This window comes from Taeniopygia guttata, chromosome 10 (assembly GCF_048771995.1).
Source record: "Taeniopygia guttata chromosome 10, bTaeGut7.mat, whole genome shotgun sequence".
NCBI classification, from domain to species: Eukaryota; Metazoa; Chordata; class Aves; order Passeriformes; family Estrildidae; genus Taeniopygia; species Taeniopygia guttata.
The window spans coordinates 669,555-685,126 of record NC_133035.1 but is presented as its reverse complement, the minus strand read 5'-3'; the positions used below and the strand labels follow the sequence as shown (position 1 = coordinate 685,126).

Genomic DNA, 15,572 nt, shown 5'->3' with positions numbered 1-15,572 from the left:
ACCGTGAGGGGGCGGGCGGGACCGTGAGGGGACGTGTCCGCGCAGGGCTCGGGGGCGGGCGGGACCGTGAGGGGACGTGTCCGCGCAGGGCTCGGGGGCGGGCGGGACCAGGAGGGGACGTGTCCGCGCGGGGCTCGGGGGCGGGCGGGACCGTGAGGGGACGTGTCCGCGCGGGGCTCGGGGGCTCCCCGGGCCGGGCCGGGCCGGGCCGGCCGGACGGGGCTCAGCCCCGGGCGCGGCCCCGCAGCGCTGCGGCCGCCGCTCAGCGCAGCCTGCGAGGCCGAGGGATCATACGCTTTAAGCTCCATCCGACCTGACGTTGAACGCTTCCAGGGACGATGCATACACAGTGTCCCTGGAAAGCCTGTTCCAGCGCCTCGCCACCCTCACAGTAAAGAATGTCTTCCTAATATCTCATCTAAATTTCCCCTTTTGAATTTGTGCCCATTCCCCCTTGTCCTATCACCATAGTTCCTGCCCACCTTCCCTGTGGGACGCTTTCAGGTAGCGGAACGCGTTGCGGGCTCCCGCAGCACCTTCTCCTCGCCAGCCTGTCCGCGGCTCGCACTCGGGGCAGGGCAGCGCCCAGCCGAGCCCTGCGGAGCTGCGGGCCCAGCAGCAACGCCCGGAACACAGAATCACAGAGTAACGAGCTTGGAAGAGACCTCAGAGATCATCAAGTCCAACCCATGCCCCAACACCTCAACTAGACTATAGCACCGAGTGCCATGTCCAGTCTTTTTTAAACACATCCAGAGATGGTGATTCCACCACCTCCCTGGGAAGATAGTTCCAGTACTTTAGTATTCTTTTGGTTAAATTTTTTTTCCTAATGTCCAACCTATATCTTCCCTGACATAGCTTGAGACTGTGTCCTCTTGTTCTGTCAGTGCTGCCCAGTGGAAGAGACCAACCCCACCTGTCTGCAGCCTCCCTTCAGGGAGCCGTAGAGAGCAATAAGGTCACCTCTGAGCCTCCTCTTCTCCAGGCTGAACAACCCCAGCTCCCTCAGCCATTCCTCATAGGACTTGTGTTCCGAGCCCCTCACCAGCCTTGTTGCCCACCTCTGGACACTCAAGCCTCTCAATGTCCTTCCTAAACAGGATAGCTCTTGGTGGTCCCACCTCCAGCTGCTCCGAAGGCAAAGGGTGATCCTAAGGAAATAAACACGTGCTAGCACACCTGTCCCAGGGCAGGCCATTAGAAGTCCCCATGAGCTGTGTCCCACTGCAGGGCATGAACATTACCACAGCCCACACTGAGAGCAGAAAGTTTGTGCTCTGTGCTCCACCTTACAGCTGTGCCTGACCTGGCTCTTGCTCTTTAGTCCCTGATGCTTGATTTCTTCACAAGGATTTTTCCTTTGCATATCTTTCTTCTTTTATTCCTCTTAAATAATAGGCTTTTTTCTTTGCTGGATGGTGGAATTTTATTTTTGTGTTCATCTTTAGTGCAACAGTAGCAGTACATGAGGCCAAACTCACAGTGGTGAACAAGTCAAGCAATAGTAATTTCTCTAGGCTGTAAGACATAGACAGTGCCTAGGCTTTAGACACTAATGCAGCCAGAACTCACCACCAGGCTCAGGCGGAAAAGATGATTACCAAAAAGATGTCTGCATCTCAGCCTCTAATCAATCAATTTTTCTTTTTGCCTGCATCACTTTTGACCTAAACTGCCATTGCCTTCCTGAATAGTGACAGAGGGACTTGACACACTGATTGCAATAGTTATGCTCAAAACTTCATAAGCAACCCTAATTCTGGTCGCTTTTTCCCTGTTCCAGGTTGTTGCAATGATGCCTGATCTATCTCTGACAAACTGCAGAAAGAGGGAAAATGGGATGGGTGGAAAGATTATGAAGAATGTGGCCAAGATTTGTGTAGAGGGGCTCCTCAAATTCTGCTGTGTAAAGCACATTCAGGGTGCCTAAAGCTGTCTTTGAAGAGATCACTCATGTGGCATCTCAGGGGTAGCTTTTACCCTTGCTGGATCAGTGCAGTCCTTTCCCATGACAGAACCCAGCCCAGTCCCTCGTCCCAGCATACAAGGCTGCCTCTCCTGCCAGCCACACCTGAGCTCCATGGGAATCAGGCAGCAGCTGTGGTGACAAGCATATGAAGTGTTGGCAGACAAATGCTGGAGCTTTCTCTTGACAAATTCTGATAAGAAGCATCTCCAGGGATGTGCTGAACCATCACTCACCAGTTGTTCTCCTTTGCCAAAGACACCCCAGGCTCTCAGGGCTCAGTCCTCAGGATGCCAGTGAACAAACAGCTGCTAGTTATCTCCCTTTGTTGGCTGAAGGCTGACTTCTGTGTGTCAGGCACATCCAAAGAAAGGAATTTTAGGCAGCATGGAGTATTTCTTGCTCACATGTGAAATCCTTTAACCCAAAATATTTAGAGGTTTGTGTCCTTCCTACATACCAGACAGATTCTTGGAAAGCAAATTGCATATGTATTTGGTTTTAACACAATGTTTGGCTTTCATTTTATACTGAAAACTTTCTTTTTGCTTATTACCACCTGAGCTACTGCACTGTTCTGCTTACTATTTTTTGTGTGATTCTTCTAGAATTCAGTCCCTTAAGGAAATGTGTAACTGTCTAGGAACGAAACTTGGTTTTGCAGTTTCCAGAATGTATTTTCCATTTCCCAACTGGCATCCAACATCCTGAAATAAGTCAAATTCAAGGGAGAGCTTATCCAGAAGAAAGCAAGGATGGGTATTGCTGGTTTGTAATTAGAGCTGACAGAAGCAGGCTAAGCAGAGTCTTAGTGAAGAAGAGAATGTGAGTAAGAGGGAATTATGTTATGATACTTGTGTGAAAGGCAGTCACTCAATATAAAGAATTTCAATATTGCCATTCACCATATTTCAGCCTTCAAACAGAGAAAGCAGTTTTGCTGTAGAAAAAGCTGAGCTAAATATTGCTCTCAGGTCTGTGTTCCACAGCACTGTCACACAAAAGAGACCACAGCAAGCTGGAGGAAACCCAGTGCAGTGCAAGACACAGCTTTTGTAGTTGTGTCCTTCTTTTGTTTTCCTCTGTTTTCCCTATAAAGACAGAAGAAAGGCAATAGCAATGACAACCAGACAGCATCCACAGCATCCATTCCTCTGCAGGAGAAGCAGGTTGATGCAGAAGTTTGAACCACAGCCCTTTGAATCAAACCGCTTCTAATCCTGGCTTCCATATGACTGCTGTACTTGAAGCTTAGGCGCACTAAATCTTACACTGTTCTTGTGAGACAGTGAGACATCTTTAGAGGAAGGGAGCAAAAATGTTCATAACCACCTATAGATGGAAAAAATTACACAGCAACCTGGTTTTCTTCCAATTGAATGGATATATGAGATTTAGAAAATTTGGGAAACCTCTTTAGAATATTTATTTAAGAAATTTAGGTCAGTACATCAAGTCTAAAATCCACAGGTGAAGGTACAGAGTGGGTAAGACACAATATCTAAGCATAGTCAAAGTTGGGGCAGCTGATTAAAAAGATCACAAAGATATTTTGACATTGTCACATTTCAGTAACAAACTGAAACAAAGGTTTGTAAAATTCAGATTGCACAATTTGTAAGAAAATCAAGTGGTCACATACTCCTGTGTCTTGTGCCACAGCAGCAAAGCCACAGGAATTAGGTGAGATGTAAACTAAGAACATGGCAGACTGGATACTTCAGTAAGAACATGACTGAATATTTAGTTTTGACACCACGTGGTCTAAGATACAATCTTTGCTTCTGTAAATTAATTTTTTAAATACAGTATCCTCAGTGCTACCATGTCATCTTCAAGAATATGAATGTAAGCTTTGCTTTTTTGTCCCTTATGTTAAAGTAAGTAGATTCATAACTGCCAAAGGAAAAAGCATTTCTTGACAAAAGGGTATGGCCACAAGTGTGTTCTGTGTGAGCCCCTGTCATGAAAGACACTAAAAGTCAAGTTCCTTACTCATGCTAAGGCTCCACTAAGAAATAACACTACCTATATTTCTCATACCCGGAATATTTGTTGTCTCAGACTGCTGGCAATTGAAGTTGCTGTCATAATTTTTCATCTAAAGTGCTGGCACTAAGAAAATAAAAAATCAATTTCAATCTCTTCTTACAAGAGCTGCCATTCAAACAGAAGTATACAACTCTAACACCCCTCTAAAAGTCCCTCCCTAGCATTCAGCAAACTCTTAGTAAATCAGATGATAATGCTGTCTCATGAATATCTAGAGATAGCACATGAGCTGTTCTAAAGTTGGGTATATGAAGAGGCTCAAATTTTTAAAACTTATTTCTTGAGCCCAGTACATTTTCTTCTCTAAGTGGAGGAAAGCTGTTCAAGATGATTTTTACATGTGAGGGAAGTGCTTGTGTACAGGATCCTGCAGAAACTGTGTTTGGGAGAACAGCCTTGCTGTGAGGAGTTCATTAGTACCAAAAGCGAAATTCAGTAAACATGCTTACTTCCAATCATCTAACAGAGGAATAGGATGGTGAACTTTGGCTAATCTGAAGCCAGGCACCTATTTTCAGGTTGCAGCACTGTTGAGCCTCCTGTATCATTAGGGAGCTTGAAAAAAAATGCCTTTTCTAGTTACTTAACAGAGTCTAAGTGAGTGCAAAGTCTTTTCCCAGAGATGTCAGGAAGAAGAAGGACTCTTTTGTGCTGATGGCATATTAATTGAACTCTGAGTTGTGAGCCTGAGGTCTTCATTTCAGGAAGTGCAACAAGCAACTGGGGAACCTCAAGCTACACTACCCAGTTCTTAGAGCAGTCTGTGCAGTATCAGGCTTAACAGCCCTGGAGATCACATCTGGTTTGGTTCAGGCTGTGGTTGTTACTGACATGCTTGTTTTAAATGGATGGCGTCTGTTGCCTTCTTTCCTCAATGCTGCTGGAAAGGGAGATGGGAGGCACAGTTCAGCTTTCTTACCTCAGGATTTTTTGCAAGCTCAGGCACTGCTGGCCTCTGGGAACGAATGTTTTCATTCTCAGGAAGGCAGTGGTCACCTGCCATGTGCTCGTACATGTTCTGGCGAGCCAAATTGCTTTCTTTCCTCACTCACTGCAGGAGAAAACTTCATTTGGCAAGTACCAGTAGGGGCATTTCTCACACCTGCAGGAAAGAAGGGTGTGGGGGGTGCAGTTTGGAGTGGGGGTGGAATTCTGGGCATCACTGCTGCGTGCATCCCAGCTGCAGAGGGCCAAGAGCGTCATCCCTTCAGAGAGGGATGGCAGCAGGGAACACACTGCATACATCCATGAGAAAGCAATTTAGGGGATTTAATGAGAGTTGGCAAGAACAATCATTAAGAAACATCCTTCAGCACTATGCACTGCAATTCCCGAGTGCATAAGTATGGATGGTGGTAAAACTCCTTTTAACTGCTGGTTGCTATTAACTGTATCTAATATGATGACAGCTCATCCACATCTGACAATCCTCAGTCATCCAGAGAAACATCCACAGCAGGACAAGCCTCTTTGTTTTCTGGAGATGTGGGATGTGGCTTGCAGCAAGTTGTGCTTTGAGCTCAGTCATTGTAACCCAAAGGACAGCGAGGTGTTGGAGGTGTACTCAGGACTTAATATAGTGAACTGTTTGAGTCTTTTAGCAAGATAATCCCCAACTCTTTAAGCTAATGACCACTCAAAACCATACCCCTCCTTCCTACAAACTGTCAACAGTGTGAGCTAGGAACATGGTCTCCTCTGTCTGAGAAAATGGTCCTCAAGTCAGCACTGGCTAAGAGTTCCATAGACCTATGAGGCATACTAAGAGAGAAATCTGTGGGAGCAGAAAACATTCTGCCTAAATACTGTCAAACACACTTTTACTGGAGGTGGGAAGCCCAGCTCTACAAGGAGAGATCTTCAATTTACACCCTAAAATAGGAGGGTGCCTGAGCAAACTAATCTCCCTCACCCCTGGACCCTGCCTGAGAGAGGTGGTTTTCATGCCACACACCATAGCAGCTCTCTCCACAAAAAGGGGCTGTGCTTCCTTCCTGGGGTGCAGGCAGGGAGGCAGATGGAGTCTGTCTTCTGTCACCTCTTTGACTACTAGAATTAGATCTTCCCTTCACAGCTATTGTAGCTTGCAGGCGGCTGGATCGAGTGGCTCCTGCAGATGGCATCGGCATCCTAGGGATGGAGTGAAATCTAGGCTAGAGCATGGCAGTGCATAGCGAGATATTAAAGGAGCTTAGACAACTCTGAACCCTACTTCTGTCACTCTATTGCTCAGCATCCCACTGGGATCACCCATCTGCAGTTCTTTAACAGAAGAGGAGCTGCTTCAGTTCTGCTGTTCTGGCTTCTTCTGCACAGACACTCTGAAGTCTTTTCTTTAAAATTTACACTCTCTGTTACTTACTTCCAAGTGCAGTTAGAGTCTTCCAGCCCCTCTTCATCCATGCATTGCTACCAGAGATTTCTGCACCCCTTTATCCACAGCAGAGGCAGAAACATCTGTTACTGCTGGTTTTAAAGTCCTCACTATCTGAAAGTTTCACCTCCACATGGCATGGCAAGGAAATAGCTATCCTGCCTCTGCTGAGCAGCTCCCTGGCACACAGGGGATTGGCTGGCTCCAGCAGAGTTCACCTATCTATCAATGCAGGAAGAGCCAGGGAGAGCATCCAGTCCTGGTGCCCAAGCCCGGTGTAGGTGGGAGAGCAGAGCAGGAGTAACTTGGCATCTCCCATAGTCACAGCCCCACTTGTTCTTGTGGGCAATTCCATTTCCTTATTAGTGACCCCCACCATCCCACTCAATGTTGTGCTGACAATTGTTGCTGGGAAGTGCAGAGGATATAGGGATGGAGACTAGGTCTAAAGCAAATACACAGGGGAGGAAGAGGAAGAGGAGGGGGAGGAGGGAGCAGAAGAACAAGCATTTGAGCTAAGCTAACAGGGTGATGCAGCTTCCAGAAGGAGGGACAGCAACAGCAGGAAGTGGCATTTACTGGAAGCATTTTTAAAGTCAGTGGGGGAACAGCTGCGCTGATTTTAATCCAACTGGACTGAAGTGGCTCAAGAAGAGCCAAAAAGCCCTTTGATACCTACTGCCCAGGCAATAAAATGTTAATCACATTGAAAGGCTTTGTTCTCTTAGTAGCAGTATTTTTCTGTTTAGCAGAAATGTACTGCTGCTTCCAGTCCCAGACTCCACTGTAATATGGACTGTGCACATGGAACAGAGACTGCTGCAATGGCCTCAGCATCTGAGAACTGGCAGAGAGCTCAGAGTACCAGTGGCCATCAGGAGCAGTGGCATGGCCCTTCTGCTCCCACAGCACTGCCCTGTGTGTCAGAGACTGCTTGGGTGATACTGTGGCTCAGGGGGATTTTGTGAATGTGTGAATGTCTAAGAGAGCTAACAGGGCAAATTTTAAAAAGTGCAAGCTGAGGTTTCAAGGCCAGGTGTGAAATAGATTCTCAAAAGTATTTGAAATTATTAATCAGTAGAGGAGAGGACTTGAAGGGCCTAATTTCTAACCCATCCTAGTGAAGTTAAGCAGCGAGTATCCCTCTGGGAGGTCACAGACTTTTGTGATACATGTACGTTCTCCTTGGATAACAGATTAAACCTTATTAATTTAAGCTGCCAGCTGTTCTTTCAGCACTGATCTCTAAGTAGAGCTATTCCAATGCTGCGTGTCCCTTAAACCTACAGCCTTGTTCTTACCAGACCTTACTGACACCTTTGTATGTTTTGTACATAGAACAGGCCTACCCTGCTGCTCAGGGTTCATGAGGCCTCAGGCAGTGCCTGCGTTATCATCCAGGAATGCTGTGAGGAGTTTGATAGAAATGAACCAGGCTTCCTACTTTCCCAGATGGCTCACCTCATCCTTGAAATTTCTCAGTTCCCACTTTGGCTCAAAATATACTTTTTTATATTCAGTTTCATTTGTGTCCCAAATTTTCTTTAAAATCAGTGGAAGTAACACAAAAAGACATTCCAGCCTTGCTGTGTTATCAGATAGCATTAAGTGTGAACTGATAAGGTGACCAGTATTCTTTTTTAGAAGTGCATATAGTTTAGATTTCTTTCTCTCAGATCTTTTCATCACTTTCAGGGATTAGGAGAATCTCCAGGCTGCCAAAAAGCTCTTACCAAAAGCAGGCATCTTCTGTATCATCTGACTGAAGCTCATAGCATCATCTAAACAGGAAGGGGAACTTGGAACAAACTTTCCTGTGTCTCTTGTAATACCATTGAGTGCCAAAATTACTGGGATATTTTCTGTAATTGGCTGCTTTTTCAGTAGAAAAACTACCCTAAACCGACTGAGTTTTCATAGTTAATCTTCCATTGCTGATTGGAGAAGTTTGGGGCCTGACTGATATTTCTTGACAAAAAGAAGTGTATTTCTGAAAACATTCTGACTGTTTTCCACTTAATGCTGTTTGCTGAAATGTCTCATTTTGCAGAGGGCACTAGAGGTGCTACTCCTTCTATCTGCAAATAAAGGTAAGTCATAAAGTATTTCTGATATTCATCATGACTGTTCATGCTTTCATGATCTCAGTGATGATTTCCTGTCTCAGACACTTCTGTATACATCTCTTTGAGATTTTAAGTAACCCTCCATCCTTGCAATTTTCATCTATTTCTGCATCTTACTGTATTAATAGGCTCCTTTATATTATTACCTTCGTTGGCATCAGAATCTAAAGCTGAGGTGAATTTCAGGCATAGCCTGTTTCCATTATTATCTTTATTTTGAAGGAATCATTTGTCTTCATTATCTGCAGCTGCATCCTGACGGATTTTAAAAAGGTACATATGATATTTTCCACTTATGGGAGCTTGGGCTGTATGCAGGGCTTTCCCCGCTCCTTCTGCTTGTTAAAAAAAGAAGTTTCCACTCCACTGCTGGCATGATAGTATAGAAAGTGTCTCACAGACAGACTGTCTCTCAAAGAAGAAAGAATCCTAAAACCCAGCAGATCCATGTCTAAACCTCATTCTTTCCCTGCTGCATTATGAATCAGTGTACCCCGCTGCAGTTTCTTTCCCTCTGCAGTTTTCAGCATACTCCACCTTTTTAATTTCTTCTCTAGCTCTGCGTACAGCTGGCAAACTAATCAGTTTGCCTGAGCAGTGCACCTCAAAATATTTGTTTATGTGGAATGAGTCTAGCTGCATTTTCTTATTCCCATCATCTGCTGGTCATCTTAATCTCGTTCAATGTTTGGTTCATGTACTGAGCTCAAAGAACAAATATTTTATTCAGGACAAGGAAGTGAGGCACTAGAAAAAACATAACATGAGCTAGCTGTGAAAATGAGTGTTTGACACACTTTTAGCATGAAGAGAAGCAGAGACTTTTAGCAATAGCACAAGTAAGAGAGTTACGAGGTCACTGTGTGGACTTATAGAAATGTACAAGTCAATTTTTTCCCCGCTATTGGGTCTACATTGCTACAAACCTCTGTTGCCACAGAGTATTTAGTGTTGCAGACATCTGGCTTAGACTTAGACAGCTGTTGAACATAGGCAATTTCAGCTTCATTCCTTTCGCCTCAGTCAATCCCTCCCACAGCCTTTGTTGCTGTGACCTACATTTTGAGCAGATGCTTTCTGATGGCATTTCAAAAGAAACTAATCTTGCACTCAAACTGAATCATGGCTGGATTGATCTGTGTTCCATATTCTATGTATGTGTAAGTTTATTTCTGCCTCCATCTCAGAGCAGCAAATCCTTAATGATCTGTCCTTACACACAGGCTCACCTGCAAGGCACAACTGCCTGGAAAGAAGACCTCAGGGCTTTTCTTTCTCCAAAAGCTAGTTGCTGCTGGCTACAGAGACTAAAGATTTATTAACGCTATCCAAAATTTTTCAAAATTCTAATGTGCAAAGGAAGAGAAAAGCTTTAATTAATAACTTTTAAAACATCCCATAAGACTAAGAATGATGCTCCAGTAATTACCACATACCCTGATTCTACTGTGCAAATTAAATTCCTTTCCAATTGTACTGTCAATAATACACCATGTGGAGAGCAGAATACCAGTGTCAGGGTTTTCCTTGAAGTGAAGTATCCTCGCAGCCTCCAGAGCTCTGGAATCAACAAGGAGACAGAATGCAAGAAAAGTACAAGAAAGGCAGCTACTCAGAGAGTCCTTTTGTTATGTGTAGTAGATATAACTTGCGCCATTTCTAGTATGATATATGTGATATTGAATATTTCTTACACTTTTGTATCAGGAGTCCCCCCCAGCCTCGCAGGCGAAACGTGGTGTATGTGGAAACCCAATTTACAAGTAAAAGGATGTGGCTCCTCCAGAGATGGGCGTATCTGGGGCGATACAGGGACACCCAGCCCTGATCATGGCGTGAATGACCCGGGACGGATCTCATGGAAATCCTCGGGCAGATCCATGTGAATGCAGCGTTCTGTAAATTTCATCAAGGGATTCACCAACTCCAGACATTGAATTGTTCTTCCTCATCACCAAAAAAGAAAATCTTATTAACCTATGGACTCTGAATAGAAGAAAAGACTGACTCAGTCTTTCCTCAGGCGGAATTTTCCCTATAAAAACCGCTTGTGCCAGGATGGAGGTGTGTGGGCATAGAGGAAACCTCTGCTGAGGCTGACTCCTTGTTGCACACCCAGGGCCGACCCTGGGCTTGGCTCTGTTCTTTCCTTGTGGCTGGCTAGATAGAATTTGATTGCAAATAAATATTTTATTTTTTCATTTTAAATTTGGCTGGACAAATTTTCATTTATAACAGTCTCCTACATGTGTCATATACCTACACCCTATAAGGCAATTTTTTCTTTGTTTATTTATTTCTCCAAAGTACACTGCCAATTCCCTTCCTGTTAAAGGTGCTGAAGCATCTACTGCTGCAGACCATAAACTTGTCCTTACTGTTTTTACACAGACAGTGCAATTGTCCTGTTCAGGCCTTATTAAAGCCTTGCTATTACAAGAGGACAATCTGATTCAGACCTTGTTGGCACTGTCACACTTACACAAGCACTCACTCCATAAGAGGGACTGCTGCAAAGAAAGTGCTACATTTATGGACTTAAATTATGCTCTACCACACTCTCAGGTGTGGAAGTGTTTGAGTTTGCATCCCTCTGAAGCGTCCTCTCATAGACTAAGAGCAACATAATGGAGTAATACCAGTCTCTTTCCAGTCCTTTTTCAGGACATCACTGGGATTATCCCTGTACCCACAGGCTCCTTTAGCCGAGTGAAATGCTTCACGCTGCCACCAAAGCTGCAACATGGATGCAAAGGGAAATGAAATCAGCTGCAGTAATTTCTGGCACTGAGGCCCAGGGCTGATGGGCTTCCTTCCAGGGACATCTGGTCATTAACCCTCACAGAATAGGGGCTTTTAGGTCCTTTCAGTCAGGACAATGGGCTATATGCTAGGAAACACTAACTGCGTGCAGCAGAGATTTAATCACACCTTTTGGGACCTTAAAAGCTGGTAGCAATTGATTGAGGCAAGGGTGATGAAGCGAGGTCACAGCTGCCTTCATCTTTCATATGGGGTCCGTGGAGACCACACGTACTAGCATGTAGAGTTCCCTATTGATTCAAGTGGCTTGGCAATTAAAAAACCCTGTTTTCATCCTTTAAGTCATTTACCTTTCACCAGATGAAGCCAACAGGCTCAGCCAACCTCAGCCAGTGGCTGCCCAGCTAAGGTGGATGCACTCAGCTGTAACTGCAGATAAAGCTGAGCACAGCTTCATTTCGTGCAAGTGAGAGTTGCCTGAGACACACACACCCCAAACAGATGGGGCAATGTTTCCCAGACACAGACTGAGGCCAAAAACATGGCGAAGTGAAAATGGCGTGGCTCTGCAGAAAGGCCTTGCTGTGTGGAGAGCTGAGAGAGGAGGCACTGAAGCAGGGCTGTGTGAGTGGATTATTTTCTGTGCTGCTTAAATTCCCCTCCTTTCTCTCCAGCTCACCACTGACATTTAAGAGATGACAACCTCTGTGTGGATCATGTGAACCCCATGGGGAAGAAGAGTGTGTCTTTCTGTCCTCAGGGCTATTGTCCGGGAGCGTTTACAAAGGCTGAAGCTTGGGAGGGCCTCAAACCATCTTTGTTCAGCATATGGCACAGTAGAGTTGGGGGCAGTAGAGGGGCTCTGTCCTCCTGTGCACTCCAGTAATACCAATGGTAACAACTATAGCAAAGGCATGGTCTCAGCCCAGTCTGCCTGGGGGCTTAAAGCAGGCATGGACTTCCCATCAGGGAAGTGGACGTGTCTTTTCATAAATCACTTTGCTGCCTAAATAAAATAAAAGGCCATTTCATTTTCTTAGCCACAGTTTCATAAAACAATAGTCAAGAATGCCCAGTTTATCATGCACATGGATGACAAAACATCAGAATAATGCATTCAAGCTACAAAGATTCCCAAAAACAATAGAGGACTTTGCCATGTGTTGTGGAGAAAACATCTCTGGTGAAGGCTCATGCAGGCTGAATGCCTTCTGGCTATTCTTGCAACACTACACATGAGAAGACAGTAATCATACCAATATAAGAAAAACGATGCCCTGAAGGTCATATATAAGAAAAGCACTGTTGCTATTTTTAGAGTTAGAAATGCAGTTGATACTCTCCAAACAAACTTTGAAAGAAATCCTTTGTGCCTACACCCATAGTTTCCCTGAGCAGCCTTGCACCAAGATCTCCTAGTGCTGAAGTGTATGTGTGCTTGGGCAGCACATTCTAAGCAGCTTTGAGCAAGGAACTGTCTTCCTGTCAGTTGAGTAGCACTGAACACAACTTGCAGGACTGAAACCTCAGCTAGGTGGAGTGAAAAAGCTGTGTAAGACATCCTTAAATGTAAGGACACCCTTGCATCTATTTTGAAGGGATAAAAGTGTATTCCAGACAAACACCTTCTGTTCGTTCCTGACCATTCCTGTCATTTCCTCCATTCCTGAGCCTTATTCCTCAATTCAGCCAGAAACGCATATCTTGACTCTGTTCAGGCAAAGGCAGAGGAGGAGCAAGAGCTGCTTCTTTGACCAAAAGCAAGTTTTGGGCTGCTGAATAGCACTGGTTCTGTGTATTGCATCCCGGTGGCTCCATTAGCTCTTCTTACATTTTGTTGCCATGGATAGCCCTCCAAAGCCAGCTAGCTCCTTCCATCTTCTGTTAAACTCTGGACAGTGCAGAAACTCAGTGGACTCCACTAGGAACATTTGTCCAACTACAGAGAGAAAACTTCATTTAAAAAAGTACCTTTACATATATGTGGGTAACTATAGTAATAAAATTCTTGCAAAGCAACAATGCAACTTCACAGGAATAAGTTTAAAATTGCTGCCCAGAGTGCAGTATAACCAGAGGACTGGTTAAGTGAGAGGGAGATTCACACTATTCCCAGCTGGTGAGCTCCATAATGTTTGTAGGTTCTCATCTTTTCCTTGAGACTAATCTCATGTTTACAACCAGCTATGTGAACTGTTCTCTTCACCAGCTGGGCGTTACGGCGCTGCCATTAGAGGCTTGTGCTGTGCCCAGGACAAAGAGTGGTGGCCCCCTGCCATCCCCACGGGCTGCCTCTGCCTCCAGCCACCCAGCTGTGATGGCTGCTCCTGCCAGAGGAACGCTGGCATTGTGGCTCTCTTGAATCAGCTCCAGAAACTTAACAGTTAACTCCAGTCTTGCTTATAGAGAAATGTATTTTAAATTCTTGTCCCAATATCTTCTTATTTAAGATACCAACTTTTTCTCCTCAATTTCTCTCTGTATTTACTTTGTGTTATTAGATGATGAAATCTGGCTAATGGGCACCCTAATTATTGCAGCATCTAAATGACAGGCTTCAGGCAAAATTATAATTACTTATTCATAAGTATTCATAAAATTAACATATCCTGAATAAATTCAGGCTTCATTTAACAGGCCACTGCACTTATTACAAGCATTTAGCACATGCAATTGTTTAAACTTAGTAGAAAGCAACTTGCTCTTTCAAAAAATATCCGGGTCAGAAGCAGTTGCAACCATAATTTGCCCTAACAAGAGCCAATGTCCAACAGTTTAGGGAGTTATACAGCAATTTGTTCAAATGCTTGTAAGTTCAAAAGCCTACAAAGAAGCTCTTCCCAGGCTTTTAATTATGGCAAAGTATCCAAACCCTTCCTTAAATTTTGTTTCTCAGCCAAAATCAAGAAGAAAAAAAGTTATAGAAAAAGTTATAAATTCCCTTTCTCTTCTCCTCCTTCTCCCTACCTTGGAACAGACTCAGGGCTTTATGCTGAGATCCTTCTGTGGTTCCCAAGTATTATATTTGAGATTTATTAGACTTTGATATACAATGCAGAGTGTTCCCCACTGACATACTAAGACACTAAGTGTGTCAGTGTCTTAGTATGTCAGTGATGAGAGGGGTCTGTGGTGAGAGGGGAAAGAGCTATTTGCGTTCACATGAAAAATCTTGTGTGCCACAGCATCAACCCCCATGGGAAAATCAAAAATCTTTGGGAAAATAATGGAATGGTTCATTTCATAGAACCATTCACCCTACCTGCAGGAGTGTCCAGTGTTCCTTCTGTCTCAACTCTGTCACCCGTGCATGTCTCATTGTATTTCAGCCTGGTTTCCCAAGACTGGGGGGAGGTCTTTCAGTCATGCCATCTCTCTATCTTTCAGTCACAGAGAAGTGAATAACTGCTGAACAAAATGGGTCACTTTCCAATAAACTGAAAGAAAAGCAAGCAAGAACTGTGCTCATCATTAGCTAGGGCCACTAGAGCTGTGTGAAAATCAGGTCCTGTGGCATGATGACTATTTCACACACAGACAAACACACGCTACACCTCTCTTGCCTCCTCCTTCCCTTTCTTGAAAACACAGTTTTGTGCCCATACCACTTGGCACCCTGTGAGGTCAGGAGAAATGTTGCAAGGTGTTCCCCATCCCAAGCCCTGGAGTATATTCTTAGGTGTTTTTCCAGGAGGATGAAACATTGGCAATAAATCAGTGGATTAACTAATTCTCCTGTTACTTAAACAATAACAAGGAAGAAAGCTCTACCCCTGAAAATGATCCTTTTACAGCATTGTGACCATTCTCATAGCTGCACTGTGACCTGTATTGAAGATTTCTTTTGTTGCTGCAACAAATTCAACAACAGGAAAGATTTCTGTATAAGATTGACTGGAAATGTATAATCTGTAATGGAAAGTGTTACAGATCCTTACTGTTTATTCTTCCTGTTCATCAGATAGTGTTGAATCCAGTTCATTAAAGGAATTAGGGAGTAAATCACACTTGAAAGAACAGGATACCAGTTAGGTCCAGATGCTTCCAATTTACTTCACTAAAATACTTCTGATTAAAACACATTACTAGTGACGTGTCTTAAAAGGAACTTGGACTTCAAGCTCTGTAATAACTGCAATATGTTCACAGTCTCTAGCCTTGCCACATGCCTAAACTCAGTGTTAAAAACTCCTGCAAAAAGAGTTATTAGGTGATTACTTCAGAGACAGGCTTTCTGGCTTTCTCACTGCAGTCATTGCTGATGTCCTGGCACACTCTACGGAGGATC

At 44.3% G+C, this 15,572-nt stretch overlaps 1 long non-coding RNA gene across 1 annotated transcript; it reads left to right on the top strand.

Moving 5' to 3' along the window:
• The first annotated feature begins 95 nt into the window (after positions 1-95).
• Positions 96-10,729, top strand: LOC140684795 (uncharacterized). Its single transcript, XR_012057606.1, has 2 exons — positions 96-8,794; positions 10,229-10,729. It is a non-coding gene; the product is annotated as an uncharacterized lncRNA (long non-coding RNA).
• Positions 10,730-15,572: the final 4,843 nt, after the last annotated feature.